At 43.6% G+C, this 27,016-nt stretch overlaps 32 non-coding genes across 32 annotated transcripts; all 32 read right to left on the reverse strand.

The window, feature by feature from the left end:
* Positions 1-402: 402 nt before the first annotated feature.
* Positions 403-474, reverse strand: TRNAG-CCC (transfer RNA glycine (anticodon CCC)). Its single transcript has one exon. It is a non-coding gene; the product is annotated as a tRNA-Gly (tRNA).
* Positions 475-1,725: 1,251 nt separating this feature from the next.
* Positions 1,726-1,797, reverse strand: TRNAG-UCC (transfer RNA glycine (anticodon UCC)). Its single transcript has one exon. It is a non-coding gene; the product is annotated as a tRNA-Gly (tRNA).
* A 547-nt stretch (positions 1,798-2,344) lies between these two features.
* TRNAM-CAU (transfer RNA methionine (anticodon CAU)) lies at positions 2,345-2,416 on the reverse strand. Its single transcript has one exon. It is a non-coding gene; the product is annotated as a tRNA-Met (tRNA).
* A 904-nt stretch (positions 2,417-3,320) lies between these two features.
* Positions 3,321-3,392, reverse strand: TRNAG-CCC (transfer RNA glycine (anticodon CCC)). The gene has a single exon. It is a non-coding gene; the product is annotated as a tRNA-Gly (tRNA).
* A 1,251-nt stretch (positions 3,393-4,643) lies between these two features.
* Positions 4,644-4,715, reverse strand: TRNAG-UCC (transfer RNA glycine (anticodon UCC)). The gene has a single exon. It is a non-coding gene; the product is annotated as a tRNA-Gly (tRNA).
* A 547-nt stretch (positions 4,716-5,262) lies between these two features.
* Positions 5,263-5,334, reverse strand: TRNAM-CAU (transfer RNA methionine (anticodon CAU)). The gene has a single exon. It is a non-coding gene; the product is annotated as a tRNA-Met (tRNA).
* A 904-nt stretch (positions 5,335-6,238) lies between these two features.
* On the reverse strand, positions 6,239-6,310 carry TRNAG-CCC (transfer RNA glycine (anticodon CCC)). The gene has a single exon. It is a non-coding gene; the product is annotated as a tRNA-Gly (tRNA).
* A 551-nt stretch (positions 6,311-6,861) lies between these two features.
* TRNAM-CAU (transfer RNA methionine (anticodon CAU)) lies at positions 6,862-6,933 on the reverse strand. Its single transcript has one exon. It is a non-coding gene; the product is annotated as a tRNA-Met (tRNA).
* Positions 6,934-7,561: 628 nt separating this feature from the next.
* Positions 7,562-7,633, reverse strand: TRNAG-UCC (transfer RNA glycine (anticodon UCC)). The gene has a single exon. It is a non-coding gene; the product is annotated as a tRNA-Gly (tRNA).
* A 547-nt stretch (positions 7,634-8,180) lies between these two features.
* Positions 8,181-8,252, reverse strand: TRNAM-CAU (transfer RNA methionine (anticodon CAU)). The gene has a single exon. It is a non-coding gene; the product is annotated as a tRNA-Met (tRNA).
* Positions 8,253-9,144: 892 nt separating this feature from the next.
* TRNAG-CCC (transfer RNA glycine (anticodon CCC)) lies at positions 9,145-9,216 on the reverse strand. Its single transcript has one exon. It is a non-coding gene; the product is annotated as a tRNA-Gly (tRNA).
* Positions 9,217-9,767: 551 nt separating this feature from the next.
* TRNAM-CAU (transfer RNA methionine (anticodon CAU)) lies at positions 9,768-9,839 on the reverse strand. Its single transcript has one exon. It is a non-coding gene; the product is annotated as a tRNA-Met (tRNA).
* Positions 9,840-10,467: 628 nt separating this feature from the next.
* Positions 10,468-10,539, reverse strand: TRNAG-UCC (transfer RNA glycine (anticodon UCC)). The gene has a single exon. It is a non-coding gene; the product is annotated as a tRNA-Gly (tRNA).
* Positions 10,540-11,086: 547 nt separating this feature from the next.
* On the reverse strand, positions 11,087-11,158 carry TRNAM-CAU (transfer RNA methionine (anticodon CAU)). Its single transcript has one exon. It is a non-coding gene; the product is annotated as a tRNA-Met (tRNA).
* Positions 11,159-12,050: 892 nt separating this feature from the next.
* Positions 12,051-12,122, reverse strand: TRNAG-CCC (transfer RNA glycine (anticodon CCC)). Its single transcript has one exon. It is a non-coding gene; the product is annotated as a tRNA-Gly (tRNA).
* A 1,251-nt stretch (positions 12,123-13,373) lies between these two features.
* On the reverse strand, positions 13,374-13,445 carry TRNAG-UCC (transfer RNA glycine (anticodon UCC)). The gene has a single exon. It is a non-coding gene; the product is annotated as a tRNA-Gly (tRNA).
* A 547-nt stretch (positions 13,446-13,992) lies between these two features.
* Positions 13,993-14,064, reverse strand: TRNAM-CAU (transfer RNA methionine (anticodon CAU)). Its single transcript has one exon. It is a non-coding gene; the product is annotated as a tRNA-Met (tRNA).
* Positions 14,065-14,968: 904 nt separating this feature from the next.
* On the reverse strand, positions 14,969-15,040 carry TRNAG-CCC (transfer RNA glycine (anticodon CCC)). The gene has a single exon. It is a non-coding gene; the product is annotated as a tRNA-Gly (tRNA).
* A 551-nt stretch (positions 15,041-15,591) lies between these two features.
* TRNAM-CAU (transfer RNA methionine (anticodon CAU)) lies at positions 15,592-15,663 on the reverse strand. The gene has a single exon. It is a non-coding gene; the product is annotated as a tRNA-Met (tRNA).
* A 628-nt stretch (positions 15,664-16,291) lies between these two features.
* On the reverse strand, positions 16,292-16,363 carry TRNAG-UCC (transfer RNA glycine (anticodon UCC)). The gene has a single exon. It is a non-coding gene; the product is annotated as a tRNA-Gly (tRNA).
* Positions 16,364-16,910: 547 nt separating this feature from the next.
* TRNAM-CAU (transfer RNA methionine (anticodon CAU)) lies at positions 16,911-16,982 on the reverse strand. The gene has a single exon. It is a non-coding gene; the product is annotated as a tRNA-Met (tRNA).
* Positions 16,983-17,874: 892 nt separating this feature from the next.
* Positions 17,875-17,946, reverse strand: TRNAG-CCC (transfer RNA glycine (anticodon CCC)). The gene has a single exon. It is a non-coding gene; the product is annotated as a tRNA-Gly (tRNA).
* A 1,251-nt stretch (positions 17,947-19,197) lies between these two features.
* On the reverse strand, positions 19,198-19,269 carry TRNAG-UCC (transfer RNA glycine (anticodon UCC)). The gene has a single exon. It is a non-coding gene; the product is annotated as a tRNA-Gly (tRNA).
* A 547-nt stretch (positions 19,270-19,816) lies between these two features.
* TRNAM-CAU (transfer RNA methionine (anticodon CAU)) lies at positions 19,817-19,888 on the reverse strand. The gene has a single exon. It is a non-coding gene; the product is annotated as a tRNA-Met (tRNA).
* A 904-nt stretch (positions 19,889-20,792) lies between these two features.
* Positions 20,793-20,864, reverse strand: TRNAG-CCC (transfer RNA glycine (anticodon CCC)). The gene has a single exon. It is a non-coding gene; the product is annotated as a tRNA-Gly (tRNA).
* A 551-nt stretch (positions 20,865-21,415) lies between these two features.
* Positions 21,416-21,487, reverse strand: TRNAM-CAU (transfer RNA methionine (anticodon CAU)). Its single transcript has one exon. It is a non-coding gene; the product is annotated as a tRNA-Met (tRNA).
* Positions 21,488-22,115: 628 nt separating this feature from the next.
* On the reverse strand, positions 22,116-22,187 carry TRNAG-UCC (transfer RNA glycine (anticodon UCC)). Its single transcript has one exon. It is a non-coding gene; the product is annotated as a tRNA-Gly (tRNA).
* A 547-nt stretch (positions 22,188-22,734) lies between these two features.
* On the reverse strand, positions 22,735-22,806 carry TRNAM-CAU (transfer RNA methionine (anticodon CAU)). Its single transcript has one exon. It is a non-coding gene; the product is annotated as a tRNA-Met (tRNA).
* An 892-nt stretch (positions 22,807-23,698) lies between these two features.
* Positions 23,699-23,770, reverse strand: TRNAG-CCC (transfer RNA glycine (anticodon CCC)). The gene has a single exon. It is a non-coding gene; the product is annotated as a tRNA-Gly (tRNA).
* A 1,251-nt stretch (positions 23,771-25,021) lies between these two features.
* TRNAG-UCC (transfer RNA glycine (anticodon UCC)) lies at positions 25,022-25,093 on the reverse strand. Its single transcript has one exon. It is a non-coding gene; the product is annotated as a tRNA-Gly (tRNA).
* Positions 25,094-25,640: 547 nt separating this feature from the next.
* On the reverse strand, positions 25,641-25,712 carry TRNAM-CAU (transfer RNA methionine (anticodon CAU)). The gene has a single exon. It is a non-coding gene; the product is annotated as a tRNA-Met (tRNA).
* Positions 25,713-26,605: 893 nt separating this feature from the next.
* Positions 26,606-26,677, reverse strand: TRNAG-CCC (transfer RNA glycine (anticodon CCC)). Its single transcript has one exon. It is a non-coding gene; the product is annotated as a tRNA-Gly (tRNA).
* Between the last annotated feature and the right edge of the window lie 339 nt (positions 26,678-27,016).

A 27,016-nucleotide genomic window follows, 5' to 3' on the forward strand; every position in this document is an offset into this window, starting at 1 on the left:
GTGGCGCTACATGCAGGTGAGAGCACAAGTATGCACAAAATGTTAAGGACTTTTGACAGATTTATCGGTGGATCTTGTATATTTTTTTCAGAGGCTAGATATTGCCTAGAAATGCTTTCTAACATAGAGATGCTAGAGTTATAATGTCTGGTCGGGCCTCAGCCCTTTCATTGTCTGCCCACTGTAACATATTTATTACCAGCACATGTGAGTGGTGACTCTGCTTTATGAAACTTATCATATATTAGGCCAATGAATGTAGCAGAAGGGGCGATCGAGAGGTTTGCCTACGTATTTGTTTATTTCTTTATATATGGCTGATTAATCTGTTCATGATATTTCCATTTTGTGAAATGTTGAATTAAAGTATATCCTGCTTGCAGAATATATAAGTATTTGCATTGCGTTGGCCGGGAATCGAACCTGGGTCAACTGCTTGGGAAGCAGCTATGCTCACCACTATACCACCAACGCCCTCTGACATTTGCGCTCTCGGTTCTAAATATTATGACCCAGAGATCAATGACTATCTTGCACCAGCTTCAATGGTGCATTTGGTTTAGATACCAACATGAAAAGCAGTAGAACGTTATTTGCAGAGGGTAAGGAACTGGGGATTAAAACCAAGGACAAAGCTGTGCAGATGAGAAGAATGGAAAGCAGCAGTACAATTAATATATATATATAACATATAGAGGCAGCAAGGGAAGCAAAGCAGGGAAGAGAAAGAGAGAACATTCCATGAAATGCCCAGGAGATAGATAAGAGCAGAACAAAAAGGGAAGAATGAAATTCAAAGCCTGCACAGAAAAGTGTTTGAAGGTCCCACCAGTCATGTATGCTTATTATTGTGTGTCTTTACTTTCAAAGTACAGGGTGGATCCTTTGACACTCCCTCTCTTGTATTTCAGCAGACACAGATAGTTGAGAAGTCTTATATCACTTAGCTGGCACAAGCTTGCGCTTTTCCTTTCCGGCAGCGTGGAAATGACAGCTTGGTCCTTGGAAGAAAAATCAAGCAAAATTAGCAGAGGATGGTTTCGATCCATCGACCTCTGGGTTATGGGCCCAGCACGCTTCCGCTGTGCCACTCTGCTCCTTTATCAGAGTGTTCTCTTTATGCAGATGAGGAGCATTCAGGGGAGTGACATGGGCGTTCGGGACGTGAGAGGACGATGGGCAGGAAACTGTGCAAATTTGAAGCATCCATCCTTCCTGCTGCAGTCAGAGGCTCTTTCCAAGAACATCTGCCTCTTGGATTCCTCTCAACTTGCCTTCTGATAAAACATTTTGTGAGCCGCAGTTACCTTCGGCGCCTACAAGGTGGCGCTACATTCAGGTGAGAGCACAAGTATGCCCAAAATATTGGGGACTTTTGCCAGATTTATCGATGGATTTTACATATTTTTTTCAGAGGCTAGACATTACCTAGGAATGCTTTTTAACATAGAGATGCTTTAGGTATAATGTGTGGTCGGGCCTCAGCCCGTTCATTGTCTTCCCACTGTAACATATTTATTACCAGCTAATGTGAGTGGTGACTCTGCTTTATGAAACTTATCATATAGTAGGACAATGAGTATGGCAGAAGGGGCGATCGAGATGCTTGCCTACATATTTGTTTATTTTTTATATAATGGCTGATTAATCTGTTCATGATATTTCCATTTTGTGACATGTTGCATTAAAATATATCCTGATTGCAGAATATATAAGAATTGGTACTGCGTTGGCCGGGAATCGAACCCAGGTCAACTGCTTGGAAGGCAGCTATGCTCACCACTATACCACCAACGCCCTCTGATCTGTGCAATCTCGGTTCTAAACATTACGACCCTGAGTTCAATGTCTATCTTGCACCAGCTTCAATGGTGCATTTGGTTTAGATACCAACATGAGAAGCAGTAGAAAGGTTTTAGCAGATTGTAAGGAACTGGGATTGAAACCAAGGACAAAGCTGTGAAGAAGAGAAGAATGGTAAGCAGCAGTACAAATAATGGATATGAACATATAGAGGCAGCATGGGAAGCAAAGCAGGGAAAAGAAAGAGAGAACATTCCAGGAAATGCCCAGGAGATAGATAAGAGCAGAACAAAAAGGGAAGAATGATATTCAAAGCATGCCCAGAAAAGTGTTTGAAGGTCCCACCAGTCATTTATGCTTATTATTGTGTGTCTTTACTTTCAAGGTACAGGGTGGATCCCTTGACGATCCCTCTCTTGTATTTCAGCAGACACAGATAGTTCAGAAGTCGTTTCTACCATAGCTGGCACAAGCTTGCGCTTTTCCTTGCTGGCAGCCTTAAAATGACAGCTTGGTCCTTGGAAGAAAAATCAAGCAAAATTAGCAGAGGATGGTTTCGATCCATCGACCTCTGGGTTATGGGCCCAGCACGCTTCCGCTGCGCCACTCTGCTGCATTGGGACAGTGTTCTCTTTATGCAGATGAGGAGCATTCAGCAGAGTAGCGTGGGATTGGTCGGGCTCTCACCTCATTTGCCTAAGTATATCGCAAGGCATGCTGGGTATAGAAAAACTTCATCTTCCCCTCTCGCAATCAGTCATAACTGAAAGTCAGACATTCTCAGGCACTAGCCGTTTCAAACCTTTATCAAGACAGCAGCTCTTGAACCCTCTATATCTCTCTCTCTGATACTAGCGCTAGCATGCTCAGGATTTGGCTTTACCTGGGTGCCAGAGATCTACCCGGTGAGGGCTTGCCCGGTGTGAGGCTTTTGAGCGTTTGGGCGCGTTCGGGACGTGAGTGGACGTTGGACAGGAAACTATGCAAATTTGAATCATCCAACCTTCCTGCTGCATTGAGACGCTCTTTCCATGGACATCTGCCCCTTGGATTCCTCTCAACTTGCCTTCTGATAAAACATTTTGTGAGCCGCAGGTACCTTCGACAGCTACAAGGTGGCGCTACATGCAGGTGAGAGCACAAGTATGCACAAAATGTTAAGGACTTTTGACAGATTTATCGGTGGATCTTGTATATTTTTTTCAGAGGCTAGATATTGCCTAGAAATGCTTTCTAACATAGAGATGCTAGAGTTATAATGTCTGGTCGGGCCTCAGCCCTTTCATTGTCTGCCCACTGTAACATATTTATTACCAGCACATGTGAGTGGTGACTCTGCTTTATGAAACTTATCATATATTAGGCCAATGAATGTAGCAGAAGGGGCGATCGAGAGGTTTGCCTACGTATTTGTTTATTTCTTTATATATGGCTGATTAATCTGTTCATGATATTTCCATTTTGTGAAATGTTGAATTAAAGTATATCCTGCTTGCAGAATATATAAGTATTTGCATTGCGTTGGCCGGGAATCGAACCTGGGTCAACTGCTTGGGAAGCAGCTATGCTCACCACTATACCACCAACGCCCTCTGACATTTGCGCTCTCGGTTCTAAATATTATGACCCAGAGATCAATGACTATCTTGCACCAGCTTCAATGGTGCATTTGGTTTAGATACCAACATGAAAAGCAGTAGAACGTTATTTGCAGAGGGTAAGGAACTGGGGATTAAAACCAAGGACAAAGCTGTGCAGATGAGAAGAATGGAAAGCAGCAGTACAATTAATATATATATATAACATATAGAGGCAGCAAGGGAAGCAAAGCAGGGAAGAGAAAGAGAGAACATTCCATGAAATGCCCAGGAGATAGATAAGAGCAGAACAAAAAGGGAAGAATGAAATTCAAAGCCTGCACAGAAAAGTGTTTGAAGGTCCCACCAGTCATGTATGCTTATTATTGTGTGTCTTTACTTTCAAAGTACAGGGTGGATCCTTTGACACTCCCTCTCTTGTATTTCAGCAGACACAGATAGTTGAGAAGTCTTATATCACTTAGCTGGCACAAGCTTGCGCTTTTCCTTTCCGGCAGCGTGGAAATGACAGCTTGGTCCTTGGAAGAAAAATCAAGCAAAATTAGCAGAGGATGGTTTCGATCCATCGACCTCTGGGTTATGGGCCCAGCACGCTTCCGCTGTGCCACTCTGCTCCTTTATCAGAGTGTTCTCTTTATGCAGATGAGGAGCATTCAGGGGAGTGACATGGGCGTTCGGGACGTGAGAGGACGATGGGCAGGAAACTGTGCAAATTTGAAGCATCCATCCTTCCTGCTGCAGTCAGAGGCTCTTTCCAAGAACATCTGCCTCTTGGATTCCTCTCAACTTGCCTTCTGATAAAACATTTTGTGAGCCGCAGTTACCTTCGGCGCCTACAAGGTGGCGCTACATTCAGGTGAGAGCACAAGTATGCCCAAAATATTGGGGACTTTTGCCAGATTTATCGATGGATTTTACATATTTTTTTCAGAGGCTAGACATTACCTAGGAATGCTTTTTAACATAGAGATGCTTTAGGTATAATGTGTGGTCGGGCCTCAGCCCGTTCATTGTCTTCCCACTGTAACATATTTATTACCAGCTAATGTGAGTGGTGACTCTGCTTTATGAAACTTATCATATAGTAGGACAATGAGTATGGCAGAAGGGGCGATCGAGATGCTTGCCTACATATTTGTTTATTTTTTATATAATGGCTGATTAATCTGTTCATGATATTTCCATTTTGTGACATGTTGCATTAAAATATATCCTGATTGCAGAATATATAAGAATTGGTACTGCGTTGGCCGGGAATCGAACCCAGGTCAACTGCTTGGAAGGCAGCTATGCTCACCACTATACCACCAACGCCCTCTGATCTGTGCAATCTCGGTTCTAAACATTACGACCCTGAGTTCAATGTCTATCTTGCACCAGCTTCAATGGTGCATTTGGTTTAGATACCAACATGAGAAGCAGTAGAAAGGTTTTAGCAGATTGTAAGGAACTGGGATTGAAACCAAGGACAAAGCTGTGAAGAAGAGAAGAATGGTAAGCAGCAGTACAAATAATGGATATGAACATATAGAGGCAGCATGGGAAGCAAAGCAGGGAAAAGAAAGAGAGAACATTCCAGGAAATGCCCAGGAGATAGATAAGAGCAGAACAAAAAGGGAAGAATGATATTCAAAGCATGCCCAGAAAAGTGTTTGAAGGTCCCACCAGTCATTTATGCTTATTATTGTGTGTCTTTACTTTCAAGGTACAGGGTGGATCCCTTGACGATCCCTCTCTTGTATTTCAGCAGACACAGATAGTTCAGAAGTCGTTTCTACCATAGCTGGCACAAGCTTGCGCTTTTCCTTGCTGGCAGCCTTAAAATGACAGCTTGGTCCTTGGAAGAAAAATCAAGCAAAATTAGCAGAGGATGGTTTCGATCCATCGACCTCTGGGTTATGGGCCCAGCACGCTTCCGCTGCGCCACTCTGCTGCATTGGGACAGTGTTCTCTTTATGCAGATGAGGAGCATTCAGCAGAGTAGCGTGGGATTGGTCGGGCTCTCACCTCATTTGCCTAAGTATATCGCAAGGCATGCTGGGTATAGAAAAACTTCATCTTCCCCTCTCGCAATCAGTCATAACTGAAAGTCAGACATTCTCAGGCACTAGCCGTTTCAAACCTTTATCAAGACAGCAGCTCTTGAACCCTCTATATCTCTCTCTCTGATACTAGCGCTAGCATGCTCAGGATTTGGCTTTACCTGGGTGCCAGAGATCTACCCGGTGAGGGCTTGCCCGGTGTGAGGCTTTTGAGCGTTTGGGAGCGTTCGGGACGTGAGTGGACGTTGGACAGGAAACTATGCAAATTTGAATCATCCAACCTTCCTGCTGCATTGAGACGCTCTTTCCATGGACATCTGCCCCTTGGATTCCTCTCAACTTGCCTTCTGATAAAACATTTTGTGAGCCGCAGGTACCTTCGACAGCTACAAGGTGGCGCTACATGTAGGTGAGAGCACAAGTATGCACAAAATGTTAAGGACTTTTGACAGATTTATCGGTGGATCTTGTATATTTTTTTCAGAGGCTAGATATTGCCTAGAAATGCTTTCTAACATAGAGATGCTAGAGTTATAATGTCTGGTCGGGCCTCAGCCCTTTCATTGTCTGCCCACTGTAACATATTTATTACCAGCACATGTGAGTGGTGACTCTGCTTTATGAAACTTATCATATATTAGGCCAATGAATGTAGCAGAAGGGGCGATCGAGAGGTTTGCCTACGTATTTGTTTATTTCTTTATATATGGCTGATTAATCTGTTCATGATATTTCCATTTTGTGAAATGTTGAATTAAAGTATATCCTGCTTGCAGAATATATAAGTATTTGCATTGCGTTGGCCGGGAATCGAACCCGGGTCAACTGCTTGGGAAGCAGCTATGCTCACCACTATACCACCAACGCCCTCTGACATTTGCGCTCTCGGTTCTAAATATTATGACCCAGAGATCAATGACTATCTTGCACCAGCTTCAATGGTGCATTTGGTTTAGATACCAACATGAAAAGCAGTAGAACGTTATTTGCAGAGGGTAAGGAACTGGGGATTAAAACCAAGGACAAAGCTGTGCAGATGAGAAGAATGGAAAGCAGCAGTACAATTAATATATATATATAACATATAGAGGCAGCAAGGGAAGCAAAGCAGGGAAGAGAAAGAGAGAACATTCCATGAAATGCCCAGGAGATAGATAAGAGCAGAACAAAAAGGGAAGAATGAAATTCAAAGCCTGCACAGAAAAGTGTTTGAAGGTCCCACCAGTCATGTATGCTTATTATTGTGTGTCTTTACTTTCAAAGTACAGGGTGGATCCTTTGACACTCCCTCTCTTGTATTTCAGCAGACACAGATAGTTGAGAAGTCTTATATCACTTAGCTGGCACAAGCTTGCGCTTTTCCTTTCCGGCAGCGTGGAAATGACAGCTTGGTCCTTGGAAGAAAAATCAAGCAAAATTAGCAGAGGATGGTTTCGATCCATCGACCTCTGGGTTATGGGCCCAGCACGCTTCCGCTGCGCCACTCTGCTCCTTTATCAGAGTGTTCTCTTTATGCAGATGAGGAGCATTCAGGGGAGTGACGTGGGCGTTCGGGACGTGAGAGGACGATGGGCAGGAAACTGTGCAAATTTGAAGCATCCATCCTTCCTGCTGCAGTCAGAGGCTCTTTCCAAGAACATCTGCCTCTTGGATTCCTCTCAACTTGCCTTCTGATAAAACATTTTGTGAGCCGCAGTTACCTTCGGCGCCTACAAGGTGGCGCTACATTCAGGTGAGAGCACAAGTATGCCCAAAATATTGGGGACTTTTGCCAGATTTATCGATGGATTTTACATATTTTTTTCAGAGGCTAGACATTACCTAGGAATGCTTTTTAACATAGAGATGCTTTAGGTATAATGTGTGGTCGGGCCTCAGCCCGTTCATTGTCTTCCCACTGTAACATATTTATTACCAGCTCATGTGAGTGGTGACTCTGCTTTATGAAACTTATCATATAGTAGGACAATGAGTATGGCAGAAGGGGCGATCGAGATGCTTGCCTACATATTTGTTTATTTTTTATATAATGGCTGATTAATCTGTTCATGATATTTCCATTTTGTGACATGTTGCATTAAAATATATCCTGATTGCAGAATATATAAGAATTGGTACTGCGTTGGCCGGGAATCGAACCCAGGTCAACTGCTTGGAAGGCAGCTATGCTCACCACTATACCACCAACGCCCTCTGATCTGTGCAATCTCGGTTCTAAACATTACGACCCTGAGTTCAATGTCTATCTTGCACCAGCTTCAATGGTGCATTTGGTTTAGATACCAACATGAGAAGCAGTAGAAAGGTTTTAGCAGATTGTAAGGAACTGGGATTGAAACCAAGGACAAAGCTGTGAAGAAGAGAAGAATGGTAAGCAGCAGTACAAATAATGGATATGAACATATAGAGGCAGCATGGGAAGCAAAGCAGGGAAAAGAAAGAGAGAACATTCCAGGAAATGCCCAGGAGATAGATAAGAGCAGAACAAAAAGGGAAGAATGATATTCAAAGCATGCCCAGAAAAGTGTTTGAAGGTCCCACCAGTCATTTATGCTTATTATTGTGTGTCTTTACTTTCAAGGTACAGGGTGGATCCCTTGACGATCCCTCTCTTGTATTTCAGCAGACACAGATAGTTCAGAAGTCGTTTCTACCATAGCTGGCACAAGCTTGCGCTTTTCCTTGCTGGCAGCCTTAAAATGACAGCTTGGTCCTTGGAAGAAAAATCAAGCAAAATTAGCAGAGGATGGTTTCGATCCATCGACCTCTGGGTTATGGGCCCAGCACGCTTCCGCTGCGCCACTCTGCTGCATTGGGACAGTGTTCTCTTTATGCAGATGAGGAGCATTCAGCAGAGTAGCGTGGGATTGGTCGGGCTCTCACCTCATTTGCCTAAGTATATCGCAAGGCATGCTGGGTATAGAAAAACTTCATCTTCCCCTCTCGCAATCAGTCATAACTGAAAGTCAGACATTCTCAGGCACTAGCCGTTTCAAACCTTTATCAAGACAGCAGCTCTTGAACCCTCTATATCTCTCTCTCTGATACTAGCGCTAGCATGCTCAGGATTTGGCTTTACCTGGGTGCCAGAGATCTACCCGGTGAGGGGAGGCTTTTGAGCGTTTGGGAGCGTTTGGGAGCATTCTGGACGTTGGACAGGAAACTATGCAAATTTGAATCATCCAACCTTCCTGCTGCATTGAGACGCTCTTTCCATGGACATCTGCCCCTTGGATTCCTCTCAACTTGCCTTCTGATAAAACATTTTGTGAGCCGCAGGTACCTTCGACAGCTACAAGGTGGCGCTACATGCAGGTGAGAGCACAAGTATGCACAAAATGTTAAGGACTTTTGACAGATTTATCGGTGGATCTTGTATATTTTTTTCAGAGGCTAGATATTGCCTAGAAATGCTTTCTAACATAGAGATGCTAGAGTTATAATGTCTGGTCGGGCCTCAGCCCTTTCATTGTCTGCCCACTGTAACATATTTATTACCAGCACATGTGAGTGGTGACTCTGCTTTATGAAACTTATCATATATTAGGCCAATGAATGTAGCAGAAGGGGCGATCGAGAGGTTTGCCTACGTATTTGTTTATTTCTTTATATATGGCTGATTAATCTGTTCATGATATTTCCATTTTGTGAAATGTTGAATTAAAGTATATCCTGCTTGCAGAATATATAAGTATTTGCATTGCGTTGGCCGGGAATCGAACCTGGGTCAACTGCTTGGGAAGCAGCTATGCTCACCACTATACCACCAACGCCCTCTGACATTTGCGCTCTCGGTTCTAAATATTATGACCCAGAGATCAATGACTATCTTGCACCAGCTTCAATGGTGCATTTGGTTTAGATACCAACATGAAAAGCAGTAGAACGTTATTTGCAGAGGGTAAGGAACTGGGGATTAAAACCAAGGACAAAGCTGTGCAGATGAGAAGAATGGAAAGCAGCAGTACAATTAATATATATATATAACATATAGAGGCAGCAAGGGAAGCAAAGCAGGGAAGAGAAAGAGAGAACATTCCATGAAATGCCCAGGAGATAGATAAGAGCAGAACAAAAAGGGAAGAATGAAATTCAAAGCCTGCACAGAAAAGTGTTTGAAGGTCCCACCAGTCATGTATGCTTATTATTGTGTGTCTTTACTTTCAAAGTACAGGGTGGATCCTTTGACACTCCCTCTCTTGTATTTCAGCAGACACAGATAGTTGAGAAGTCTTATATCACTTAGCTGGCACAAGCTTGCGCTTTTCCTTTCCGGCAGCGTGGAAATGACAGCTTGGTCCTTGGAAGAAAAATCAAGCAAAATTAGCAGAGGATGGTTTCGATCCATCGACCTCTGGGTTATGGGCCCAGCACGCTTCCGCTGCGCCACTCTGCTCCTTTATCAGAGTGTTCTCTTTATGCAGATGAGGAGCATTCAGGGGAGTGACGTGGGCGTTCGGGACGTGAGAGGACGATGGGCAGGAAACTGTGCAAATTTGAAGCATCCATCCTTCCTGCTGCAGTCAGAGGCTCTTTCCAAGAACATCTGCCTCTTGGATTCCTCTCAACTTGCCTTCTGATAAAACATTTTGTGAGCCGCAGTTACCTTCGGCGCCTACAAGGTGGCGCTACATTCAGGTGAGAGCACAAGTATGCCCAAAATATTGGGGACTTTTGCCAGATTTATCGATGGATTTTACATATTTTTTTCAGAGGCTAGACATTACCTAGGAATGCTTTTTAACATAGAGATGCTTTAGGTATAATGTGTGGTCGGGCCTCAGCCCGTTCATTGTCTTCCCACTGTAACATATTTATTACCAGCTCATGTGAGTGGTGACTCTGCTTTATGAAACTTATCATATAGTAGGACAATGAGTATGGCAGAAGGGGCGATCGAGATGCTTGCCTACATATTTGTTTATTTTTTATATAATGGCTGATTAATCTGTTCATGATATTTCCATTTTGTGACATGTTGCATTAAAATATATCCTGATTGCAGAATATATAAGAATTGGTACTGCGTTGGCCGGGAATCGAACCCAGGTCAACTGCTTGGAAGGCAGCTATGCTCACCACTATACCACCAACGCCCTCTGATCTGTGCAATCTCGGTTCTAAACATTACGACCCTGAGTTCAATGTCTATCTTGCACCAGCTTCAATGGTGCATTTGGTTTAGATACCAACATGAGAAGCAGTAGAAAGGTTTTAGCAGATTGTAAGGAACTGGGATTGAAACCAAGGACAAAGCTGTGAAGAAGAGAAGAATGGTAAGCAGCAGTACAAATAATGGATATGAACATATAGAGGCAGCATGGGAAGCAAAGCAGGGAAAAGAAAGAGAGAACATTCCAGGAAATGCCCAGGAGATAGATAAGAGCAGAACAAAAAGGGAAGAATGATATTCAAAGCATGCCCAGAAAAGTGTTTGAAGGTCCCACCAGTCATTTATGCTTATTATTGTGTGTCTTTACTTTCAAGGTACAGGGTGGATCCCTTGACGATCCCTCTCTTGTATTTCAGCAGACACAGATAGTTCAGAAGTCGTTTCTACCATAGCTGGCACAAGCTTGCGCTTTTCCTTGCTGGCAGCCTTAAAATGACAGCTTGGTCCTTGGAAGAAAAATCAAGCAAAATTAGCAGAGGATGGTTTCGATCCATCGACCTCTGGGTTATGGGCCCAGCACGCTTCCGCTGCGCCACTCTGCTGCATTGGGACAGTGTTCTCTTTATGCAGATGAGGAGCATTCAGCAGAGTAGCGTGGGATTGGTCGGGCTCTCACCTCATTTGCCTAAGTATATCGCAAGGCATGCTGGGTATAGAAAAACTTCATCTTCCCCTCTCGCAATCAGTCATAACTGAAAGTCAGACATTCTCAGGCACTAGCCGTTTCAAACCTTTATCAAGACAGCAGCTCTTGAACCCTCTATATCTCTCTCTCTGATACTAGCGCTAGCATGCTCAGGATTTGGCTTTACCTGGGTGCCAGAGATCTACCCGGTGAGGGGAGGCTTTTGAGCGTTTGGGAGCGTTTGGGAGCATTCTGGACGTTGGACAGGAAACTATGCAAATTTGAATCATCCAACCTTCCTGCTGCATTGAGACGCTCTTTCCATGGACATCTGCCCCTTGGATTCCTCTCAACTTGCCTTCTGATAAAACATTTTGTGAGCCGCAGGTACCTTCGACAGCTACAAGGTGGCGCTACATGCAGGTGAGAGCACAAGTATGCACAAAATGTTAAGGACTTTTGACAGATTTATCGGTGGATCTTGTATATTTTTTTCAGAGGCTAGATATTGCCTAGAAATGCTTTCTAACATAGAGATGCTAGAGTTATAATGTCTGGTCGGGCCTCAGCCCTTTCATTGTCTGCCCACTGTAACATATTTATTACCAGCACATGTGAGTGGTGACTCTGCTTTATGAAACTTATCATATATTAGGCCAATGAATGTAGCAGAAGGGGCGATCGAGAGGTTTGCCTACGTATTTGTTTATTTCTTTATATATGGCTGATTAATCTGTTCATGATATTTCCATTTTGTGAAATGTTGAATTAAAGTATATCCTGCTTGCAGAATATATAAGTATTTGCATTGCGTTGGCCGGGAATCGAACCTGGGTCAACTGCTTGGGAAGCAGCTATGCTCACCACTATACCACCAACGCCCTCTGACATTTGCGCTCTCGGTTCTAAATATTATGACCCAGAGATCAATGACTATCTTGCACCAGCTTCAATGGTGCATTTGGTTTAGATACCAACATGAAAAGCAGTAGAACGTTATTTGCAGAGGGTAAGGAACTGGGGATTAAAACCAAGGACAAAGCTGTGCAGATGAGAAGAATGGAAAGCAGCAGTACAATTAATATATATATATAACATATAGAGGCAGCAAGGGAAGCAAAGCAGGGAAGAGAAAGAGAGAACATTCCATGAAATGCCCAGGAGATAGATAAGAGCAGAACAAAAAGGGAAGAATGAAATTCAAAGCCTGCACAGAAAAGTGTTTGAAGGTCCCACCAGTCATGTATGCTTATTATTGTGTGTCTTTACTTTCAAAGTACAGGGTGGATCCTTTGACACTCCCTCTCTTGTATTTCAGCAGACACAGATAGTTGAGAAGTCTTATATCACTTAGCTGGCACAAGCTTGCGCTTTTCCTTTCCGGCAGCGTGGAAATGACAGCTTGGTCCTTGGAAGAAAAATCAAGCAAAATTAGCAGAGGATGGTTTCGATCCATCGACCTCTGGGTTATGGGCCCAGCACGCTTCCGCTGTGCCACTCTGCTCCTTTATCAGAGTGTTCTCTTTATGCAGATGAGGAGCATTCAGGGGAGTGACATGGGCGTTCGGGACGTGAGAGGACGATGGGCAGGAAACTGTGCAAATTTGAAGCATCCATCCTTCCTGCTGCAGTCAGAGGCTCTTTCCAAGAACATCTGCCTCTTGGATTCCTCTCAACTTGCCTTCTGATAAAACATTTTGTGAGCCGCAGTTACCTTCGGCGCCTACAAGGTGGCGCTACATTCAGGTGAGAGCACAAGTATGCCCAAAATATTGGGGACTTTTGCCAGATTTATCGATGGATTTTACATATTTTTTTCAGAGGCTAGACATTACCTAGGAATGCTTTTTAACATAGAGATGCTTTAGGTATAATGTGTGGTCGGGCCTCAGCCCGTTCATTGTCTTCCCACTGTAACATATTTATTACCAGCTAATGTGAGTGGTGACTCTGCTTTATGAAACTTATCATATAGTAGGACAATGAGTATGGCAGAAGGGGCGATCGAGATGCTTGCCTACATATTTGTTTATTTTTTATATAATGGCTGATTAATCTGTTCATGATATTTCCATTTTGTGACATGTTGCATTAAAATATATCCTGATTGCAGAATATATAAGAATTGGTACTGCGTTGGCCGGGAATCGAACCCAGGTCAACTGCTTGGAAGGCAGCTATGCTCACCACTATACCACCAACGCCCTCTGATCTGTGCAATCTCGGTTCTAAACATTACGACCCTGAGTTCAATGTCTATCTTGCACCAGCTTCAATGGTGCATTTGGTTTAGATACCAACATGAGAAGCAGTAGAAAGGTTTTAGCAGATTGTAAGGAACTGGGATTGAAACCAAGGACAAAGCTGTGAAGAAGAGAAGAATGGTAAGCAGCAGTACAAATAATGGATATGAACATATAGAGGCAGCATGGGAAGCAAAGCAGGGAAAAGAAAGAGAGAACATTCCAGGAAATGCCCAGGAGATAGATAAGAGCAGAACAAAAAGGGAAGAATGATATTCAAAGCATGCCCAGAAAAGTGTTTGAAGGTCCCACCAGTCATTTATGCTTATTATTGTGTGTCTTTACTTTCAAGGTACAGGGTGGATCCCTTGACGATCCCTCTCTTGTATTTCAGCAGACACAGATAGTTCAGAAGTCGTTTCTACCATAGCTGGCACAAGCTTGCGCTTTTCCTTGCTGGCAGCCTTAAAATGACAGCTTGGTCCTTGGAAGAAAAATCAAGCAAAATTAGCAGAGGATGGTTTCGATCCATCGACCTCTGGGTTATGGGCCCAGCACGCTTCCGCTGCGCCACTCTGCTGCATTGGGACAGTGTTCTCTTTATGCAGATGAGGAGCATTCAGCAGAGTAGCGTGGGATTGGTCGGGCTCTCACCTCATTTGCCTAAGTATATCGCAAGGCATGCTGGGTATAGAAAAACTTCATCTTCCCCTCTCGCAATCAGTCATAACTGAAAGTCAGACATTCTCAGGCACTAGCCGTTTCAAACCTTTATCAAGACAGCAGCTCTTGAACCCTCTATATCTCTCTCTCTGATACTAGCGCTAGCATGCTCAGGATTTGGCTTTACCTGGGTGCCAGAGATCTACCCGGTGAGGGCTTGCCCGGTGTGAGGCTTTTGAGCGTTTGGGAGCGTTCGGGACGTGAGTGGACGTTGGACAGGAAACTATGCAAATTTGAATCATCCAACCTTCCTGCTGCATTGAGACGCTCTTTCCATGGACATCTGCCCCTTGGATTCCTCTCAACTTGCCTTCTGATAAAACATTTTGTGAGCCGCAGGTACCTTCGACAGCTACAAGGTGGCGCTACATGTAGGTGAGAGCACAAGTATGCACAAAATGTTAAGGACTTTTGACAGATTTATCGGTGGATCTTGTATATTTTTTTCAGAGGCTAGATATTGCCTAGAAATGCTTTCTAACATAGAGATGCTAGAGTTATAATGTCTGGTCGGGCCTCAGCCCTTTCATTGTCTGCCCACTGTAACATATTTATTACCAGCACATGTGAGTGGTGACTCTGCTTTATGAAACTTATCATATATTAGGCCAATGAATGTAGCAGAAGGGGCGATCGAGAGGTTTGCCTACGTATTTGTTTATTTCTTTATATATGGCTGATTAATCTGTTCATGATATTTCCATTTTGTGAAATGTTGAATTAAAGTATATCCTGCTTGCAGAATATATAAGTATTTGCATTGCGTTGGCCGGGAATCGAACCCGGGTCAACTGCTTGGGAAGCAGCTATGCTCACCACTATACCACCAACGCCCTCTGACATTTGCGCTCTCGGTTCTAAATATTATGACCCAGAGATCAATGACTATCTTGCACCAGCTTCAATGGTGCATTTGGTTTAGATACCAACATGAAAAGCAGTAGAACGTTATTTGCAGAGGGTAAGGAACTGGGGATTAAAACCAAGGACAAAGCTGTGCAGATGAGAAGAATGGAAAGCAGCAGTACAATTAATATATATATATAACATATAGAGGCAGCAAGGGAAGCAAAGCAGGGAAGAGAAAGAGAGAACATTCCATGAAATGCCCAGGAGATAGATAAGAGCAGAACAAAAAGGGAAGAATGAAATTCAAAGCCTGCACAGAAAAGTGTTTGAAGGTCCCACCAGTCATGTATGCTTATTATTGTGTGTCTTTACTTTCAAAGTACAGGGTGGATCCTTTGACACTCCCTCTCTTGTATTTCAGCAGACACAGATAGTTGAGAAGTCTTATATCACTTAGCTGGCACAAGCTTGCGCTTTTCCTTTCCGGCAGCGTGGAAATGACAGCTTGGTCCTTGGAAGAAAAATCAAGCAAAATTAGCAGAGGATGGTTTCGATCCATCGACCTCTGGGTTATGGGCCCAGCACGCTTCCGCTGCGCCACTCTGCTCCTTTATCAGAGTGTTCTCTTTATGCAGATGAGGAGCATTCAGGGGAGTGACGTGGGCGTTCGGGACGTGAGAGGACGATGGGCAGGAAACTGTGCAAATTTGAAGCATCCATCCTTCCTGCTGCAGTCAGAGGCTCTTTCCAAGAACATCTGCCTCTTGGATTCCTCTCAACTTGCCTTCTGATAAAACATTTTGTGAGCCGCAGTTACCTTCGGCGCCTACAAGGTGGCGCTACATTCAGGTGAGAGCACAAGTATGCCCAAAATATTGGGGACTTTTGCCAGATTTATCGATGGATTTTACATATTTTTTTCAGAGGCTAGACATTACCTAGGAATGCTTTTTAACATAGAGATGCTTTAGGTATAATGTGTGGTCGGGCCTCAGCCCGTTCATTGTCTTCCCACTGTAACATATTTATTACCAGCTCATGTGAGTGGTGACTCTGCTTTATGAAACTTATCATATAGTAGGACAATGAGTATGGCAGAAGGGGCGATCGAGATGCTTGCCTACATATTTGTTTATTTTTTATATAATGGCTGATTAATCTGTTCATGATATTTCCATTTTGTGACATGTTGCATTAAAATATATCCTGATTGCAGAATATATAAGAATTGGTACTGCGTTGGCCGGGAATCGAACCCAGGTCAACTGCTTGGAAGGCAGCTATGCTCACCACTATACCACCAACGCCCTCTGATCTGTGCAATCTCGGTTCTAAACATTACGACCCTGAGTTCAATGTCTATCTTGCACCAGCTTCAATGGTGCATTTGGTTTAGATACCAACATGAGAAGCAGTAGAAAGGTTTTAGCAGATTGTAAGGAACTGGGATTGAAACCAAGGACAAAGCTGTGAAGAAGAGAAGAATGGTAAGCAGCAGTACAAATAATGGATATGAACATATAGAGGCAGCATGGGAAGCAAAGCAGGGAAAAGAAAGAGAGAACATTCCAGGAAATGCCCAGGAGATAGATAAGAGCAGAACAAAAAGGGAAGAATGATATTCAAAGCATGCCCAGAAAAGTGTTTGAAGGTCCCACCAGTCATTTATGCTTATTATTGTGTGTCTTTACTTTCAAGGTACAGGGTGGATCCCTTGACGATCCCTCTCTTGTATTTCAGCAGACACAGATAGTTCAGAAGTCGTTTCTACCATAGCTGGCACAAGCTTGCGCTTTTCCTTGCTGGCAGCCTTAAAATGACAGCTTGGTCCTTGGAAGAAAAATCAAGCAAAATTAGCAGAGGATGGTTTCGATCCATCGACCTCTGGGTTATGGGCCCAGCACGCTTCCGCTGCGCCACTCTGCTGCATTGGGACAGTGTTCTCTTTATGCAGATGAGGAGCATTCAGCAGAGTAGCGTGGGATTGGTCGGGCTCTCACCTCATTTGCCTAAGTATATCGCAAGGCATGCTGGGTATAGAAAAACTTCATCTTCCCCTCTCGCAATCAGTCATAACTGAAAGTCAGACATTCTCAGGCACTAGCCGTTTCAAACCTTTATCAAGACAGCAGCTCTTGAACCCTCTATATCTCTCTCTCTGATACTAGCGCTAGCATGCTCAGGATTTGGCTTTACCTGGGTGCCAGAGATCTACCCGGTGAGGGGAGGCTTTTGAGCGTTTGGGAGCGTTTGGGAGCATTCTGGACGTTGGACAGGAAACTATGCAAATTTGAATCATCCAACCTTCCTGCTGCATTGAGACGCTCTTTCCATGGACATCTGCCCCTTGGATTCCTCTCAACTTGCCTTCTGATAAAACATTTTGTGAGCCGCAGGTACCTTCGACAGCTACAAGGTGGCGCTACATGCAGGTGAGAGCACAAGTATGCACAAAATGTTAAGGACTTTTGACAGATTTATCGGTGGATCTTGTATATTTTTTTCAGAGGCTAGATATTGCCTAGAAATGCTTTCTAACATAGAGATGCTAGAGTTATAATGTCTGGTCGGGCCTCAGCCCTTTCATTGTCTGCCCACTGTAACATATTTATTACCAGCACATGTGAGTGGTGACTCTGCTTTATGAAACTTATCATATATTAGGCCAATGAATGTAGCAGAAGGGGCGATCGAGAGGTTTGCCTACGTATTTGTTTATTTCTTTATATATGGCTGATTAATCTGTTCATGATATTTCCATTTTGTGAAATGTTGAATTAAAGTATATCCTGCTTGCAGAATATATAAGTATTTGCATTGCGTTGGCCGGGAATCGAACCTGGGTCAACTGCTTGGGAAGCAGCTATGCTCACCACTATACCACCAACGCCCTCTGACATTTGCGCTCTCGGTTCTAAATATTATGACCCAGAGATCAATGACTATCTTGCACCAGCTTCAATGGTGCATTTGGTTTAGATACCAACATGAAAAGCAGTAGAACGTTATTTGCAGAGGGTAAGGAACTGGGGATTAAAACCAAGGACAAAGCTGTGCAGATGAGAAGAATGGAAAGCAGCAGTACAATTAATATATATATATAACATATAGAGGCAGCAAGGGAAGCAAAGCAGGGAAGAGAAAGAGAGAACATTCCATGAAATGCCCAGGAGATAGATAAGAGCAGAACAAAAAGGGAAGAATGAAATTCAAAGCCTGCACAGAAAAGTGTTTGAAGGTCCCACCAGTCATGTATGCTTATTATTGTGTGTCTTTACTTTCAAAGTACAGGGTGGATCCTTTGACACTCCCTCTCTTGTATTTCAGCAGACACAGATAGTTGAGAAGTCTTATATCACTTAGCTGGCACAAGCTTGCGCTTTTCCTTTCCGGCAGCGTGGAAATGACAGCTTGGTCCTTGGAAGAAAAATCAAGCAAAATTAGCAGAGGATGGTTTCGATCCATCGACCTCTGGGTTATGGGCCCAGCACGCTTCCGCTGTGCCACTCTGCTCCTTTATCAGAGTGTTCTCTTTATGCAGATGAGGAGCATTCAGGGGAGTGACATGGGCGTTCGGGACGTGAGAGGACGATGGGCAGGAAACTGTGCAAATTTGAAGCATCCATCCTTCCTGCTGCAGTCAGAGGCTCTTTCCAAGAACATCTGCCTCTTGGATTCCTCTCAACTTGCCTTCTGATAAAACATTTTGTGAGCCGCAGTTACCTTCGGCGCCTACAAGGTGGCGCTACATTCAGGTGAGAGCACAAGTATGCCCAAAATATTGGGGACTTTTGCCAGATTTATCGATGGATTTTACATATTTTTTTCAGAGGCTAGACATTACCTAGGAATGCTTTTTAACATAGAGATGCTTTAGGTATAATGTGTGGTCGGGCCTCAGCCCGTTCATTGTCTTCCCACTGTAACATATTTATTACCAGCTAATGTGAGTGGTGACTCTGCTTTATGAAACTTATCATATAGTAGGACAATGAGTATGGCAGAAGGGGCGATCGAGATGCTTGCCTACATATTTGTTTATTTTTTATATAATGGCTGATTAATCTGTTCATGATATTTCCATTTTGTGACATGTTGCATTAAAATATATCCTGATTGCAGAATATATAAGAATTGGTACTGCGTTGGCCGGGAATCGAACCCAGGTCAACTGCTTGGAAGGCAGCTATGCTCACCACTATACCACCAACGCCCTCTGATCTGTGCAATCTCGGTTCTAAACATTACGACCCTGAGTTCAATGTCTATCTTGCACCAGCTTCAATGGTGCATTTGGTTTAGATACCAACATGAGAAGCAGTAGAAAGGTTTTAGCAGATTGTAAGGAACTGGGATTGAAACCAAGGACAAAGCTGTGAAGAAGAGAAGAATGGTAAGCAGCAGTACAAATAATGGATATGAACATATAGAGGCAGCATGGGAAGCAAAGCAGGGAAAAGAAAGAGAGAACATTCCAGGAAATGCCCAGGAGATAGATAAGAGCAGAACAAAAAGGGAAGAATGATATTCAAAGCATGCCCAGAAAAGTGTTTGAAGGTCCCACCAGTCATTTATGCTTATTATTGTGTGTCTTTACTTTCAAGGTACAGGGTGGATCCCTTGACGATCCCTCTCTTGTATTTCAGCAGACACAGATAGTTCAGAAGTCGTTTCTACCATAGCTGGCACAAGCTTGCGCTTTTCCTTGCTGGCAGCCTTAAAATGACAGCTTGGTCCTTGGAAGAAAAATCAAGCAAAATTAGCAGAGGATGGTTTCGATCCATCGACCTCTGGGTTATGGGCCCAGCACGCTTCCGCTGCGCCACTCTGCTGCATTGGGACAGTGTTCTCTTTATGCAGATGAGGAGCATTCAGCAGAGTAGCGTGGGATTGGTCGGGCTCTCACCTCATTTGCCTAAGTATATCGCAAGGCATGCTGGGTATAGAAAAACTTCATCTTCCCCTCTCGCAATCAGTCATAACTGAAAGTCAGACATTCTCAGGCACTAGCCGTTTCAAACCTTTATCAAGACAGCAGCTCTTGAACCCTCTATATCTCTCTCTCTGATACTAGCGCTAGCATGCTCAGGATTTGGCTTTACCTGGGTGCCAGAGATCTACCCGGTGAGGGCTTGCCCGGTGTGAGGCTTTTGAGCGTTTGGGAGCGTTCGGGACGTGAGTGGACGTTGGACAGGAAACTATGCAAATTTGAATCATCCAACCTTCCTGCTGCATTGAGACGCTCTTTCCATGGACATCTGCCCCTTGGATTCCTCTCAACTTGCCTTCTGATAAAACATTTTGTGAGCCGCAGGTACCTTCGACAGCTACAAGGTGGCGCTACATGTAGGTGAGAGCACAAGTATGCACAAAATGTTAAGGACTTTTGACAGATTTATCGGTGGATCTTGTATATTTTTTTCAGAGGCTAGATATTGCCTAGAAATGCTTTCTAACATAGAGATGCTAGAGTTATAATGTCTGGTCGGGCCTCAGCCCTTTCATTGTCTGCCCACTGTAACATATTTATTACCAGCACATGTGAGTGGTGACTCTGCTTTATGAAACTTATCATATATTAGGCCAATGAATGTAGCAGAAGGGGCGATCGAGAGGTTTGCCTACGTATTTGTTTATTTCTTTATATATGGCTGATTAATCTGTTCATGATATTTCCATTTTGTGAAATGTTGAATTAAAGTATATCCTGCTTGCAGAATATATAAGTATTTGCATTGCGTTGGCCGGGAATCGAACCCGGGTCAACTGCTTGGGAAGCAGCTATGCTCACCACTATACCACCAACGCCCTCTGACATTTGCGCTCTCGGTTCTAAATATTATGACCCAGAGATCAATGACTATCTTGCACCAGCTTCAATGGTGCATTTGGTTTAGATACCAACATGAAAAGCAGTAGAACGTTATTTGCAGAGGGTAAGGAACTGGGGATTAAAACCAAGGACAAAGCTGTGCAGATGAGAAGAATGGAAAGCAGCAGTACAATTAATATATATATATAACATATAGAGGCAGCAAGGGAAGCAAAGCAGGGAAGAGAAAGAGAGAACATTCCATGAAATGCCCAGGAGATAGATAAGAGCAGAACAAAAAGGGAAGAATGAAATTCAAAGCCTGCACAGAAAAGTGTTTGAAGGTCCCACCAGTCATGTATGCTTATTATTGTGTGTCTTTACTTTCAAAGTACAGGGTGGATCCTTTGACACTCCCTCTCTTGTATTTCAGCAGACACAGATAGTTGAGAAGTCTTATATCACTTAGCTGGCACAAGCTTGCGCTTTTCCTTTCCGGCAGCGTGGAAATGACAGCTTGGTCCTTGGAAGAAAAATCAAGCAAAATTAGCAGAGGATGGTTTCGATCCATCGACCTCTGGGTTATGGGCCCAGCACGCTTCCGCTGCGCCACTCTGCTCCTTTATCAGAGTGTTCTCTTTATGCAGATGAGGAGCATTCAGGGGAGTGACGTGGGCGTTCGGGACGTGAGAGGACGATGGGCAGGAAACTGTGCAAATTTGAAGCATCCATCCTTCCTGCTGCAGTCAGAGGCTCTTTCCAAGAACATCTGCCTCTTGGATTCCTCTCAACTTGCCTTCTGATAAAACATTTTGTGAGCCGCAGTTACCTTCGGCGCCTACAAGGTGGCGCTACATTCAGGTGAGAGCACAAGTATGCCCAAAATATTGGGGACTTTTGCCAGATTTATCGATGGATTTTACATATTTTTTTCAGAGGCTAGACATTACCTAGGAATGCTTTTTAACATAGAGATGCTTTAGGTATAATGTGTGGTCGGGCCTCAGCCCGTTCATTGTCTTCCCACTGTAACATATTTATTACCAGCTCATGTGAGTGGTGACTCTGCTTTATGAAACTTATCATATAGTAGGACAATGAGTATGGCAGAAGGGGCGATCGAGATGCTTGCCTACATATTTGTTTATTTTTTATATAATGGCTGATTAATCTGTTCATGATATTTCCATTTTGTGACATGTTGCATTAAAATATATCCTGATTGCAGAATATATAAGAATTGGTACTGCGTTGGCCGGGAATCGAACCCAGGTCAACTGCTTGGAAGGCAGCTATGCTCACCACTATACCACCAACGCCCTCTGATCTGTGCAATCTCGGTTCTAAACATTACGACCCTGAGTTCAATGTCTATCTTGCACCAGCTTCAATGGTGCATTTGGTTTAGATACCAACATGAGAAGCAGTAGAAAGGTTTTAGCAGATTGTAAGGAACTGGGATTGAAACCAAGGACAAAGCTGTGAAGAAGAGAAGAATGGTAAGCAGCAGTACAAATAATGGATATGAACATATAGAGGCAGCATGGGAAGCAAAGCAGGGAAAAGAAAGAGAGAACATTCCAGGAAATGCCCAGGAGATAGATAAGAGCAGAACAAAAAGGGAAGAATGATATTCAAAGCATGCCCAGAAAAGTGTTTGAAGGTCCCACCAGTCATTTATGCTTATTATTGTGTGTCTTTACTTTCAAGGTACAGGGTGGATCCCTTGACGATCCCTCTCTTGTATTTCAGCAGACACAGATAGTTCAGAAGTCGTTTCTACCATAGCTGGCACAAGCTTGCGCTTTTCCTTGCTGGCAGCCTTAAAATGACAGCTTGGTCCTTGGAAGAAAAATCAAGCAAAATTAGCAGAGGATGGTTTCGATCCATCGACCTCTGGGTTATGGGCCCAGCACGCTTCCGCTGCGCCACTCTGCTGCATTGGGACAGTGTTCTCTTTATGCAGATGAGGAGCATTCAGCAGAGTAGCGTGGGATTGGTCGGGCTCTCACCTCATTTGCCTAAGTATATCGCAAGGCATGCTGGGTATAGAAAAACTTCATCTTCCCCTCTCGCAATCAGTCATAACTGAAAGTCAGACATTCTCAGGCACTAGCCGTTTCAAACCTTTATCAAGACAGCAGCTCTTGAACCCTCTATATCTCTCTCTCTGATACTAGCGCTAGCATGCTCAGGATTTGGCTTTACCTGGGTGCCAGAGATCTACCCGGTGAGGGGAGGCTTTTGAGCGTTTGGGAGCGTTTGGGAGCATTCTGGACGTTGGACAGGAAACTATGCAAATTTGAATCATCCAACCTTCCTGCTGCATTGAGACGCTCTTTCCATGGACATCTGCCCCTTGGATTCCTCTCAACTTGCCTTCTGATAAAACATTTTGTGAGCCGCAGGTACCTTCGACAGCTACAAGGTGGCGCTACATGCAGGTGAGAGCACAAGTATGCACAAAATGTTAAGGACTTTTGACAGATTTATCGGTGGATCTTGTATATTTTTTTCAGAGGCTAGATATTGCCTAGAAATGCTTTCTAACATAGAGATGCTAGAGTTATAATGTCTGGTCGGGCCTCAGCCCTTTCATTGTCTGCCCACTGTAACATATTTATTACCAGCACATGTGAGTGGTGACTCTGCTTTATGAAACTTATCATATATTAGGCCAATGAATGTAGCAGAAGGGGCGATCGAGAGGTTTGCCTACGTATTTGTTTATTTCTTTATATATGGCTGATTAATCTGTTCATGATATTTCCATTTTGTGAAATGTTGAATTAAAGTATATCCTGCTTGCAGAATATATAAGTATTTGCATTGCGTTGGCCGGGAATCGAACCTGGGTCAACTGCTTGGGAAGCAGCTATGCTCACCACTATACCACCAACGCCCTCTGACATTTGCGCTCTCGGTTCTAAATATTATGACCCAGAGATCAATGACTATCTTGCACCAGCTTCAATGGTGCATTTGGTTTAGATACCAACATGAAAAGCAGTAGAACGTTATTTGCAGAGGGTAAGGAACTGGGGATTAAAACCAAGGACAAAGCTGTGCAGATGAGAAGAATGGAAAGCAGCAGTACAATTAATATATATATATAACATATAGAGGCAGCAAGGGAAGCAAAGCAGGGAAGAGAAAGAGAGAACATTCCATGAAATGCCCAGGAGATAGATAAGAGCAGAACAAAAAGGGAAGAATGAAATTCAAAGCCTGCACAGAAAAGTGTTTGAAGGTCCCACCAGTCATGTATGCTTATTATTGTGTGTCTTTACTTTCAAAGTACAGGGTGGATCCTTTGACACTCCCTCTCTTGTATTTCAGCAGACACAGATAGTTGAGAAGTCTTATATCACTTAGCTGGCACAAGCTTGCGCTTTTCCTTTCCGGCAGCGTGGAAATGACAGCTTGGTCCTTGGAAGAAAAATCAAGCAAAATTAGCAGAGGATGGTTTCGATCCATCGACCTCTGGGTTATGGGCCCAGCACGCTTCCGCTGTGCCACTCTGCTCCTTTATCAGAGTGTTCTCTTTATGCAGATGAGGAGCATTCAGGGGAGTGACATGGGCGTTCGGGACGTGAGAGGACGATGGGCAGGAAACTGTGCAAATTTGAAGCATCCATCCTTCCTGCTGCAGTCAGAGGCTCTTTCCAAGAACATCTGCCTCTTGGATTCCTCTCAACTTGCCTTCTGATAAAACATTTTGTGAGCCGCAGTTACCTTCGGCGCCTACAAGGTGGCGCTACATTCAGGTGAGAGCACAAGTATGCCCAAAATATTGGGGACTTTTGCCAGATTTATCGATGGATTTTACATATTTTTTTCAGAGGCTAGACATTACCTAGGAATGCTTTTTAACATAGAGATGCTTTAGGTATAATGTGTGGTCGGGCCTCAGCCCGTTCATTGTCTTCCCACTGTAACATATTTATTACCAGCTAATGTGAGTGGTGACTCTGCTTTATGAAACTTATCATATAGTAGGACAATGAGTATGGCAGAAGGGGCGATCGAGATGCTTGCCTACATATTTGTTTATTTTTTATATAATGGCTGATTAATCTGTTCATGATATTTCCATTTTGTGACATGTTGCATTAAAATATATCCTGATTGCAGAATATATAAGAATTGGTACTGCGTTGGCCGGGAATCGAACCCAGGTCAACTGCTTGGAAGGCAGCTATGCTCACCACTATACCACCAACGCCCTCTGATCTGTGCAATCTCGGTTCTAAACATTACGACCCTGAGTTCAATGTCTATCTTGCACCAGCTTCAATGGTGCATTTGGTTTAGATACCAACATGAGAAGCAGTAGAAAGGTTTTAGCAGATTGTAAGGAACTGGGATTGAAACCAAGGACAAAGCTGTGAAGAAGAGAAGAATGGTAAGCAGCAGTACAAATAATGGATATGAACATATAGAGGCAGCATGGGAAGCAAAGCAGGGAAAAGAAAGAGAGAACATTCCAGGAAATGCCCAGGAGATAGATAAGAGCAGAACAAAAAGGGAAGAATGATATTCAAAGCATGCCCAGAAAAGTGTTTGAAGGTCCCACCAGTCATTTATGCTTATTATTGTGTGTCTTTACTTTCAAGGTACAGGGTGGATCCCTTGACGATCCCTCTCTTGTATTTCAGCAGACACAGATAGTTCAGAAGTCGTTTCTACCATAGCTGGCACAAGCTTGCGCTTTTCCTTGCTGGCAGCCTTAAAATGACAGCTTGGTCCTTGGAAGAAAAATCAAGCAAAATTAGCAGAGGATGGTTTCGATCCATCGACCTCTGGGTTATGGGCCCAGCACGCTTCCGCTGCGCCACTCTGCTGCATTGGGACAGTGTTCTCTTTATGCAGATGAGGAGCATTCAGCAGAGTAGCGTGGGATTGGTCGGGCTCTCACCTCATTTGCCTAAGTATATCGCAAGGCATGCTGGGTATAGAAAAACTTCATCTTCCCCTCTCGCAATCAGTCATAACTGAAAGTCAGACATTCTCAGGCACTAGCCGTTTCAAACCTTTATCAAGACAGCAGCTCTTGAACCCTCTATATCTCTCTCTCTGATACTAGCGCTAGCATGCTCAGGATTTGGCTTTACCTGGGTGCCAGAGATCTACCCGGTGAGGGCGAGGCTTTTGAGCGTTTGGGAGCGTTCGGGACGTGAGTGGACGTTGGACAGGAAACTATGCAAATTTGAATCATCCAACCTTCCTGCTGCATTGAGACGCTCTTTCCATGGACATCTGCCCCTTGGATTCCTCTCAACTTGCCTTCTGATAAAACATTTTGTGAGCCGCAGGTACCTTCGACAGCTACAAGGTGGCGCTACATGTAGGTGAGAGCACAAGTATGCACAAAATGTTAAGGACTTTTGACAGATTTATCGGTGGATCTTGTATATTTTTTTCAGAGGCTAGATATTGCCTAGAAATGCTTTCTAACATAGAGATGCTAGAGTTATAATGTCTGGTCGGGCCTCAGCCCTTTCATTGTCTGCCCACTGTAACATATTTATTACCAGCACATGTGAGTGGTGACTCTGCTTTATGAAACTTATCATATATTAGGCCAATGAATGTAGCAGAAGGGGCGATCGAGAGGTTTGCCTACGTATTTGTTTATTTCTTTATATATGGCTGATTAATCTGTTCATGATATTTCCATTTTGTGAAATGTTGAATTAAAGTATATCCTGCTTGCAGAATATATAAGTATTTGCATTGCGTTGGCCGGGAATCGAACCCGGGTCAACTGCTTGGGAAGCAGCTATGCTCACCACTATACCACCAACGCCCTCTGACATTTGCGCTCTCGGTTCTAAATATTATGACCCAGAGATCAATGACTATCTTGCACCAGCTTCAATGGTGCATTTGGTTTAGATACCAACATGAAAAGCAGTAGAACGTTATTTGCAGAGGGTAAGGAACTGGGGATTAAAACCAAGGACAAAGCTGTGCAGATGAGAAGAATGGAAAGCAGCAGTACAATTAATATATATATATAACATATAGAGGCAGCAAGGGAAGCAAAGCAGGGAAGAGAAAGAGAGAACATTCCATGAAATGCCCAGGAGATAGATAAGAGCAGAACAAAAAGGGAAGAATGAAATTCAAAGCCTGCACAGAAAAG

The sequence above is a fragment of the Lissotriton helveticus genome, chromosome 11, assembly GCF_964261635.1.
Source record: "Lissotriton helveticus chromosome 11, aLisHel1.1, whole genome shotgun sequence".
NCBI classification, from domain to species: domain Eukaryota; kingdom Metazoa; phylum Chordata; class Amphibia; order Caudata; family Salamandridae; genus Lissotriton; species Lissotriton helveticus.